Genomic DNA, 11,108 nt, shown 5'->3' on the forward strand with positions numbered 1-11,108 from the left:
CTGTTGCGAGTAGAACAAGGACTACAACAAGTATAAGAAGTTTCAGCAAATGTTGTACCAGTGAAGGAGAGAAGCAGGCTAGATGTGTGCGTTTGGACTCCAGCTCCGAAGATACTGTAATTAAAGTTAAACTGATCACCAGCAGTCTTCCCTTGAGTTTTGGCCTGGACCAAAGCACAGAAGAATAGAGAAATCGAAGAAGAATGGACAACCAGTTGGGTGGTTTTATTTTAAGCGTGGTTATGGGACTGTCAGGATGTGGTTGGACATATTAGCTCTCAAGGGTAAGGAGTTTAATTTGACATAGTCTGATTCTCTTTCTTGAATGAAAACTTCATAATTCTATCTTGCAATTAAGAAATGTGTAGTTTTTACATAAGTTATAATACAGTAAAACTACAAAGTACAGATGCTAGTATTAAGAGAATAAATACAAATCTTGCTTTTTCACTACCACATGAAGTCAGTGCACGTTGATTTTGTGTTATGAAAACTTCTAATGTTAATGTGTTATCATGATTTCCAGTATGTGGCACTAATACTCAAGGCAGAGTTGTCTGAGAAGGAGGAGTTAGTTGCAGTTGGGAAAAGCAGTTCAGAAAATTTGGAATTAGAGTTCCAGAGGACCTTGATTTATCTTGTGCTTGTACTTAGGTTTTGTTGTAGCAATGGTTCATCATATTCATACAGTAATTGACACTTTTGACCAGATCTTGCTTTCTCCACAACAGCTGCTTATGATTCATCAGCATGCCAGAAACAAAGACAATCTTGTGCTGCTTTATTTTTCTATAGTATTCAAAACAGAAGAATTCCCAGTGATGCCAGCAGAACGTGTGTGATGGAGTAAAGAGGTGCGTGGCTGCATAAGGCATGGAAAGAGGACATTCCTGTGCTTGACTAATCCTTCCTGCTCCAGTGGCTGCTCAGGACCAATGGTAGGAATTGCAATGTAATACACACTGGACATCACATTGGTATCTAAAAGCCTCAGGTTTTGATAAGCATAAATCTGTGTACAGAACCAAAAGAAAAGCCAAGTCTGTTTACAAGAAGCCCAGAGAATCTGGGGATGGAAATTTAGGCTGTTAACTGCCTTGGTCTTTCTTTTTGCTGTCTTGCATTTTTATAGGAATTTACATCAGTGAAAAGTGTGCAGACCATCATCACTCTGTTTTGATAACATTCGATGTGACTTTGCATCTACTTTACAGCAGTGTGGATAGCCTCACAAAATTTACTGATTTACTGTATGTGACCAATTTAATAACTCTAGAGTTGGACGTTAACATAAATTGTCATCGGGAATAAATGGAAGAATCATTTTAAAAGTCAGGCATGAATTAAGGTACCAAATGTTGATACTTACTATGAAGCAAAAGTTAATTTTATCAGTGGTAGTCAGGAGAACGTGGAACTTCCTGCTTAATGCCCTGAGTGCTTTAAAACTTCATTTAGATGTAATTGTTTCAAGCAAGTGCATTCACCACATACTCACCATGTATAAAGCAATGTAGATAGTGATGTATACAAGAAGCCAAAACTGAACAGAATTATATTTTGTTTCTCAACAAGCTGTAGTTCCCCAGTGGGTTGCTGATGGCCTGGTTTTGAGCAGTACCATACAACTGATGGTGAATCTCCCAGACTGCAGTGCCAACTTTCAGATTGTGGCAGCAAACTGGCTGTGACCATGGTTTATTCATAATGTCTGTCCTTCTTTGTTGATTGCAAAATGCATGTTAAAGGTTTTATTTTTCTTGTTTTCTGAAGAGGTCTTAAATGTTTATGTGAGCTAAAAAAGTATCTGTATATGAAAAAGCAAAACAATCGTTAATACTCATTCACTCAAGAACTTTGTGTGACCTCTTAACTTTCCGCTTTTGTTGCTGAAGTATTTGGGTACTTTGTTAGTTTTATCAACATCCCTGTAAGGAAGGGAAGTATGAGAATAAACATGCTATCATCCTCCTGCAGAGAAAGAGCTAGGACACAAACTAAATGCTATGTCTAACTAACTGGCCTCAACTTTGCCACACTTCACCTTTAGGTTCTTACCTGAGACTGGAATCCAAACACTGAGTTATGTTTCATGTAAAATGTAATACAGACAGACACTTAAAAACTGTGAGAGTGTAGCCGCTGTACCGGATCTTTGGGCTTAACAGTTGAAAATACTGAGGAGAGGAGCTATGTCTGAAGTCTGTTAACTCCAGCAAGGGGGTCACAGGAATATACATGTATGTCCTAGCTCTTTTGGAGCTGTTGTGTCCAACTTGTTCGTTTGCAAAAAAAGACTTCTGACTCACTCTCACTGTAGAACGTGATTGAAGGAAAGGTTGGTGGTGCTTGCTTTTAGTGTACTAAACTTTCCATCACTGATAGATGGCCTGACAATTTTTTTTTTTGAGGGGAAAGGGTAGGAAGAAAAAAAAAAAAAAGAGAGAAGGCATGCTAAGATGCCACCTGATTTTGGCTGGAATAATAGGAGCTAAGATGCACTGGAGAATAGAGGAAAAAATAATATTAGTGCTGCTTTATTCTTCACCAAACTGGAAGACTCTTTCCTTGTTCTCAGCATGGTACAAATTCACAGAGACAGCTTAAATGTGAAGCAACACTCGCCTGGAACTGGTCCTGAGATAAAAGGTCTGCTGTGCTAAGCCAGTTCCAGCCAGAACCAACTTAATTGTACCTGTATTGCCTTTCTCAAATGAGTCCCTTGTGTATGGATGTCTCATTTGGCTCAGATCTGGCAGCACTCTCTGTTTCAGGCTTAGCACTTGGTCTGTATTCACTTTGGATTCTTGCAGGGCTTATTAGCTTGGCAGCTGGGCCAAACCTGAGCTGGCTTAGTACATCTCATCTGCACAAACAAAGCTACTTAAAATTGAGCAGCCAGCTCAGGCTGGTAAACAGCAGATCTTTGTGTCAGCTGAGCCTTACCGTTATATGGGGCATTTTGATCCCCTGGGCAGAGTGGAGGTTTGGATATAACCAAACAGGTAGCTTGGAGTGCAGGTCTCCTGTTTCTTGGGCAGGTGTTCTGTCTTCTGCCTCACAAGGTTCAAATTCCTATTCCCAGTGTCCCAGGAGGGTGCAGGGTTGCCTCACAAGTAGTTTTGAACTATGACACTGTGCAGCTAAGAATCATGGCTTTGTGCAGCCGGAGGTAAGGAATCAAAAAGGAGAGACTGGTAATCAATCTACTCCTTTTCGAGGCAAGGGCCCTATTTCTGCGTATACATTCTTGATTGGGTGAAATAAGGCAGTCCTGGGAGTAAGGCTGTGTGGATGTACCAGTCAAAGATCTCATAGGAGTTAGAGCACTTTCCATGTTACCTTTTTGGAAACAGTTAGGCTTGGATTTTTGGCCTGTTTTATAGAAAGCTTGATTTTCACCTGACATCTGAAAACATTTCTCGTGAGGGGGATCTTCTGGTGTAACCATGTCTGCTCTGTGCTACGTAGGTTCTGTCACCAGAAGAGGGCATAGTCAAAGCAGGGGGCAGAGACTCCAGCAATCAACATCAGTGTGGCAGGTTTTGGAATACAAACCAGGATTGCATTATTTATAATGGGTTTCAGAAAACAAAGTATTAGCTTCATTTTCTAGATCTACGTATTTCATCACAGAGATTATTACAAACTTAATTATTGAACAGTAGTTCAGAGAGGAAAAACTAATAGTTTACTTGCTGAATGGGCATGTTTTCAAGAGTTTATCACTTTTTTTTTCCCCCCTAAATTCATTCAGGTAATTTCTATGACAGGTATGTTATTTATTGTACCAGTCATCCAAACTGACTATACAGAACTACGCGACTGCATAGTCTGATGCAGAATAGTGTGTGCTTTTTTTTTTTTTTTCATACACTGATTTATACAGGGAAGCTGAGGATTGCAGTGCTTTGTCCATTTATTACAGAAAATCTGTATTCGAGGGCAGTCATGCTCCTACAGTTCTAAAGTATCAGCTGCTAAATTACAGATCAGCAGACCCCTGTATTAACATGTTCAATTTTTAAAAGACTTTGGGGTGTTAGATAAAATCTGTGCATTATTTGATGATGTTTATTGAAATTGCTGTAACAGATATGTTCATGGCATTTTTAATAACTATAATGAGAACTCTGATTTTTATATCGTATGCAAATTCTTAGTTCTTTTTTCTTCTGTTTATGTGGTTATCATGGAGCCTGATTCTCCTCTCAGCACTTTTACACTGGCACATTGTACACAGCAGAAAGTACGATAGAATTGTAGCCAAGGGGTGCATCAAGCCCAAGACATCTTTATTGCAAGTGAAATTGAGAGGAATCTGTTTCCAAATGTTGTCAGGAAAAGGTGTGGCACAGTGCAGAACTTGACAAGATCTGCAGATGGTGAGCTTTCCGTGAGCACTGAACGTCAGTTTACGCATGTGGGTATCATTCACATCTACTCCTTTATATGAAAATTAGGTAGGGCTTAGGGCATACTGGCTAGAAGGGTAGTCAGGGATGTTATTTCTGGCAGGATATAAGCAGCATATAAGATCACCATTCCATGACAGTCTTGGTATTTTCTATATTCACTTTTTTCACACCTTTTCATTATAGAGGGATTGGGGTGAGGGGGAGAGAGCTTTATTATCAGTAAGTACTTGTTGGTTGGTTGTAGGTTTTTTTTTTGAACAACCAAGAAAATTAGAAGTGGAAAACTGTCTAGCACTGTGGAATGCTGATAGTAGGGCAAATCTCATGTATTTTTAAACTAGTGCCTTTAGGAAACTGGCCTTATGCTACCTTTTTGACTGCTTCCACAGTTGATAAGGTTGCAGCATAAGCTATATTATATGACAACAGATAATCCACCTAGAGCAGACAGTATGAATATCTCTATCCTAGTAAGAGCTCTGATCAGATTTTGCTTTTTGAGACACAGAAGGATCCAAACATGAAGCACCCAGCTGGAGGAAAACAGACCTTTTAAGCTCTATTGCTCAGAAACTGCTTGTTTTCAGTGGCGTGTTTACATCTACCTAAAAGTTGTAAACACAGTTTCTCCTAGCATATGCCACTGCTTTCATGCTCACAGGTGGAAGCACAGGGAGAGCCAGTCCTAGGTGCTTAAAATATGTATTTATCACTAGTAGTTCGAGGGCTGTATGGATCCTGAGGCTGTGTCAAGGATTAAATGTGTGGCTGGGCTGACTTGGTAGCTGCTGGTTAGTCTAAACTACCAGCTTTGAAAGAAAGCCAGCAGCAATTGCAGGTGTCACCATCACTGGTGGCCTGTATGACCTTTCCCTCTCTTGTGTTGGAATGATCAGATTCGCTGCTGTCCTCTCTTCTTGGAACTTCTCCAGTTTTCCTTCCCTAGGGTTCCCCAGCTAAGGTGGTTGTCACCTCTTGGAATCGTTTGGTGCATAGACCAGTCTCCTGTGACCCCATAAACTGAGTGGCAAAAGTGCAGGACTACAAATGGTGGAACAGGGGAAAAAAAAAGATGGAAGGAGAACAATGAATTACTAGTTTTGAATTCATCTGTGTTAAAGGGCAGACTGTGTCTGTGAATTTCATTAAAACTGAATACTAGTGGGTGCTAACAGCAGTGTATTCATATTCAGATGTTCACATTTTGAGTGTTGGTACTTTCTATTCCTCAGTTTATCTCACTGATTTTCACTGTAATGTTCTGAAGTGGCTGGATTCTGCAACATGAAGCATTTTACAAGCATTTAAATGGTTGGTTCAGAAAGATGATGAAGACTTCTAACTCCCACGGGCTTGAGTGAGCTGATTGTTTCCTAGGACAATCTACTTGGAATAAAATCAGTAATAACTTATCAGATTATTTGTCTTCTTCTTTTTTTTTTTTTTTTTTTTTTTTTTTTAATGTACTGACCAATTTAATTTAATTTTCTAATGTATTGGCAAGTTTTATCAGTGTATGGAGAGGACTGCCCAAGGATTTGCAAACTGGTGTTCTGTCAGGTACTACGTATGTTAGACTTAGCAGCATGGCTGACACACAGTCATGAAATGTGCTTAGGACTCTGTGACTGTGCTTCCTTCCAAAACCCCATTAGAAACCGTTCCCTGACTGCAGCTCTGGGCTGGTGTCTTCCCCTTTTTCCCATTCACTGACTGGATTTGTCCCCATTGTGCTGCCCAGAACATTCACTTGGGCCAATCTCACATGTTGAGTCAAAAGCTAGTTGGTATGGATAAGCTTGGATTTGGACCCTCAAAGAAAAGATTTATGGGAAGCACGGGGTATGCATTGGCCGTCTACATAGTGGTGAACTTTGCCTTCTGTGGTTTATAACTATGAAATAATGCTTCTTCTCCTTGTCAGGAAAATGTAATAGCAAAGGCAGTGCTGTACTGAGCCTTCACTTTGCTCAGATCAAGATATTTCTGTAAATTTTAACCCAGTAGAACATTTGCTAGTATAATGTCAGCATTTTAAATAATTAAAAATGAATTGCATTCAGCAAGTAAATAAAGTACATCTAATGGACCATTATCATCTTTTGAATATCCTTTCTTTTCATTATTGTTTTGTCATAAAGTTCACTCACTTGCAATGGCTCATTCAGCCTTTTTGGAAAATTATCATGGTACAAGTGTACTGTCATCTCCCTGATTGCAGGGGGGGAGCTGAAAATAATGAAAATGAGGCCCATTCTTCTATAATACTTTTCAGTGAAAGCACTGAAATCACTTTTTAAAGGATTTAGGGTCTTTACTCACAAACTGTTTGCCAATTTGTGCAAGGTATCAGCTCATCCATCAAGCCAGTAGTACAGCTAAGAATTTAACTTGAGTCTCCCTAAATCTTAGCTCACTGTCCTGCTCATGAGGACAACCACGGGCCCTGCTGCATATCTGGTCACATTTTCTCTGTGATAGTGATTGTGTATCAGGCTAACACTGATTAGGAACAAGTGGAAAAAGAATGAGTGAAGTTAGTCGCCTTCCCTCTTGTTATTCTGCTTTTACATTCTGGAGCTGGACAAGTTTCAGTCAGATCTCCAGTCTAACCAGCAGAGAGGATCAGACTGATTCATGTCAGCAGTCTTCCCAGGTGCAGAGCAGAGGTGCAGCAATGTCCTGCCTTTGCCACATCTTAGAACTGAGGGCTGTGTCTGTTATGTCCAGAGCAGTTCTGGTAAAGATTTTTCTTTTACATCAACTTCAGTATTTAGTGAAGTAGAGCATATGCTTCTCAGTACAAGTATCAATTCATTTTCAATCTTTTGCACTTAGAAATCCTGTTAAAAATGTGATTTTCTATTTTAGAAATGTGTATGCATGCTTAACATGCTGATTTTTCCTGCCTTTATAGTTTGGTTGCTTGTGGAAGGACCTGGATGTTTTTTTTTGTTTGTTTGTTTTGTTTTGTTTTAACGGAAGCGTTGGTAAAATTTCTTGCCTCCATTCTTGTATGAACAAGCTGGAATTCTAAAGCCTGTCCTCTTCTTCAAAGACACCTAGACTTGAATCCGTCTAAATTTCAATGAGTGCTAATTTTTACTCCAGAAAGTATAAACTAATTGAATTTAGGCAGCTAGGTATAGACATATCCTAGTTGCAGCTGCTAGCTACTTCGATTTGTCTTGTTTCAGGTTTGGAGTAGGGCAGAGTTCAAATATATCTAACATGTTTTCATCAGTTCATCACAAAATTCAGTTGTCATGGTAGAGCCGTTCCCATCCAACTTCTACGTAATAGCTAAGTGGTTAGAGCAGCTACCTCAGTTCACTTACTGCTTCAGCTCTTATTTCATCTCAGAGAAGTGTGCCCTTTCCTTGAGGTTATAAAATGATCTGAGTGCTAACGCTTTCCAGTATGCTCTTTGAAAATTGGTTTGTGTGCATTTAGGAATCCAGAAAGTCTCAAGTCTAAAGAAGAGCGAGCGTAAGGGTGCCTGATCCTGCATTGTAGTTGGTAAGATATTCATACAGGGGTGGAAGATGCTTTCCTTCAATCTTCTATCCAAAATTCCTCCAGTTTTATTTAACATTGTAAAGAAGAGCGGTGCAGATGTTAAAGAATCTCCAAGCAGATTACTTTCTTACCTCAAGATTTTTTTTCCATCTAGCTGTGGAAGGATTAGCCACACCCAAATTTCTCTAGCTCTGTGATGTACACATCGCAGTGATCACAAATTCACTGTGATCATTCTGTGCAAAAATAACAAAATGCCTCTTCATTTATTTTGTGATGCTTGGCTGGAATCAGAGGCATGTCATCTTTAGGCAGAATGTGTTGAATAACACTAAATGTAATTGCTAATGTGTTTATTTCTAATGGCATAAACACAAGATCTCTTGTACAATTTGTACAAATGCATTATTAGGGAAAAATCAGGGTATGAGAGCTAATAGGAGCAAATGCAATAGTAACTACACATAACAGTAAATAAAGTGAAAAGGAATTGTGAAAAATACATCCACTCTTGTCTGAATTCTACTGTGAGCTATTCTAATAGGAAATTTTAACAGAACTGAAAAAGAGAATAAAAAACAGTGTCTGAATTATTAAAGTCACCAGCAACCAATTTGCTTCAATTAAAGACTGGAAGATGTTCCCAATGCTTTGATTAAGAAAAAATTAGAAAGTTTCTTATTCACCTCGGCAGGCATCTTTGCAAAATGGAAGGTCCCTTGTGCTCCTCTGAAGCCATTTAATGCATATATGAGCATGGATTCTCAGAACTATCTATAATGCATATAGTGCTTTCTGCTCTCAGTGGCTTTTTTCCCACTCTCTTTACGTCATTTGCCATTTGTGAGGGTTGCCAGGGTAATGACCAATCATCCCTGGAGAGATGCCTGCTAGTAAGGACAACATAGGCTTTCTCTTTTTTGGTATTCTGCAGTATGTATTCGAGAGCTATTCTAGCATCAAGATTGCAGAACTTTAGTTAGTAGGGAGTGAAAGTTTACAGAGCATGAAATAACAGCTTACAACCATTGAGGTAAGTGAGGATTTTTCTTCTTTTCTCTTTCATTAACATCTCTGTCTGGATTCATTCAAAACACTGAGCATCATTACATTTTTTTCCCTATATGTATAGCTGACTTTGATATTAGTTATAGCAAAGGGGTTTTGCCTGATTTGAACAATGAAATCTTAGTAGTGCTATGTATACAACAGGTCTTGATTTTATTCTTTTTAATTATGACTCTCACAGCCTTTCTTGCCTCTACATTCACCAAAGACATCCAGTCATCCCAAAAATATTTTCAGAAGAATTAATTCAAAACAAACAAATAAAAAAAATCCTATGTGTTGTAATACAAATTACACAGCACTAACTGTGGGTGCCTCTAAGGCAAGTGGGAATTTCTGAATGGTCTGTACTAAATACATCTATGTACACATATAAAACACATAACAGGACACATTAACTGGAAAACTGAAAATCCAGAGTTGAGCCGTGGTCTGTAAGATGTTGAGGATGTTCAACTCTTGTTTTTATTTTTATTTTTCTACTAGACACTTGCAGATTTATAGGCTAACTCTTTGCTCACCTGTGGGCAATAAGAAAATAGAGCCTCCAGACTGCAGGTTTTTTTCTGGTTCTGATGCTACCAGCGGAAGGTGGTGATAAATGCTTCACAGACTGGGTTCAAATCTTGTTGTTTTGCATGTGAGGGCACATGAAAAAAAAAAAATCTGCTTGGAAGTTCCCAGTGACCTTAGAAGCTTCTGTGAAGCATTTGTGTAATCTGAGTAATGACACACATGACTCTAGTGGTTGATTTGGGGTGGTTGTTTTTGTTTGAGTTTTAAACGAACTACACTGAAAGTATCTTGAGTCAAGTGCATGTATGTTGGTGCAGATACCTGTTTGCGTGCTGGCTTCCTGGGAGAAAGGGGCACTTGGAGAGCTTGTAGTGTTTTTCTGTAGAAATATTAAGGTATTGAAGCTCAAAATAGTAATTCTAATCAAAATATCTATTTGCTGCTTAATGTATTCATACCCATACATAGCTGCCATATGCTTTTACCTCCTGACATTCTTACATGTCATGATGGGCACAACATATGTAGTAAACAGAAGAAAGCGTGGATATTCATTTCGCTCTGTTTTGTGCTTATTACAAATACATACAGAGTGTGAGCTTGACTCATGTGGTCCCCCAGTGGAAATATACATTCAGGACATTTCATTTAGCATGATATGTTACAGTTGGTAAATTTTAGATGTTACTAAGGATTCAGATGTGTTTATGGTAGCTTTGTATTACCAAAACAACTGGAGTATAGCAATGAGTCTGTATGTTTGTATATCAGAGAGAAGAAAATTGAGTAACAATTTTAGTCTGAGATGAAAATGATCTTTTCATCAGGCTGTAAAGGAAATACTTTAATTCAGAAAGGAGACCCGTTTCCTCTTTCTAAAATTGTTACTGTTTTTTCTGGCTATCACTTTTAAACAGTTTAAAATGCATAATATGTAAATGGTTACACTGAAAGAAAAATAAATCAGTAAGTCCATAGACAGTGCAATATCATCTCTATCTCTAGTTTAGCAGCATTCCATACAATTCCACCATTTCTTAGTAATCTAGGAAACACAAATATATATTTTTTATTATTCTAGGTAGTATCTTATGACAGAAAAGTGACATGATTACAATTAGATAATGTTAATTAGTGAAGTAGGTTGTCAAATGAGAGATTCAGAGAGAAACCCTTCTGGAGAAGATGGTGGGTACCAAGCCTCAGCTTTTGTCTTTGCCTTTTTCATGTCTATCTGCTTCTCTCTCTGTCTCTCTCTAACTTGAAAATGCTCTGTGACTGTGTTATGCAGAGAACAGCATTCACTTTCAGACAGTGTGATAGAGAGATAGAAGGTGAAAGGCGAAGAAGGGAATAGTCTGTGACGTGAGTTATTCGCATTATCATGTCTTTCAACAACTGAGGCAAGATATTTGTGGCTCTGAGGAGTTGAGTGATGCAGAAGACAGGAAATTCTGCAGCAACAAGTCTGAGAAAACCTGTGGCAAATATGCTGGGAGTAATGAAGGAAAGCCACAAGGGCAGGTGGAACTAGGTGGTTTTACTTGTGCTTGAACTGGAAGCACAGTAAGCTAAGCAATTAGTAGA

Source organism: Netta rufina (assembly GCF_964035555.1).
Source record: "Netta rufina genome assembly, chromosome: 9".
NCBI lineage: Eukaryota > Metazoa > Chordata > Aves > Anseriformes > Anatidae > Netta > Netta rufina.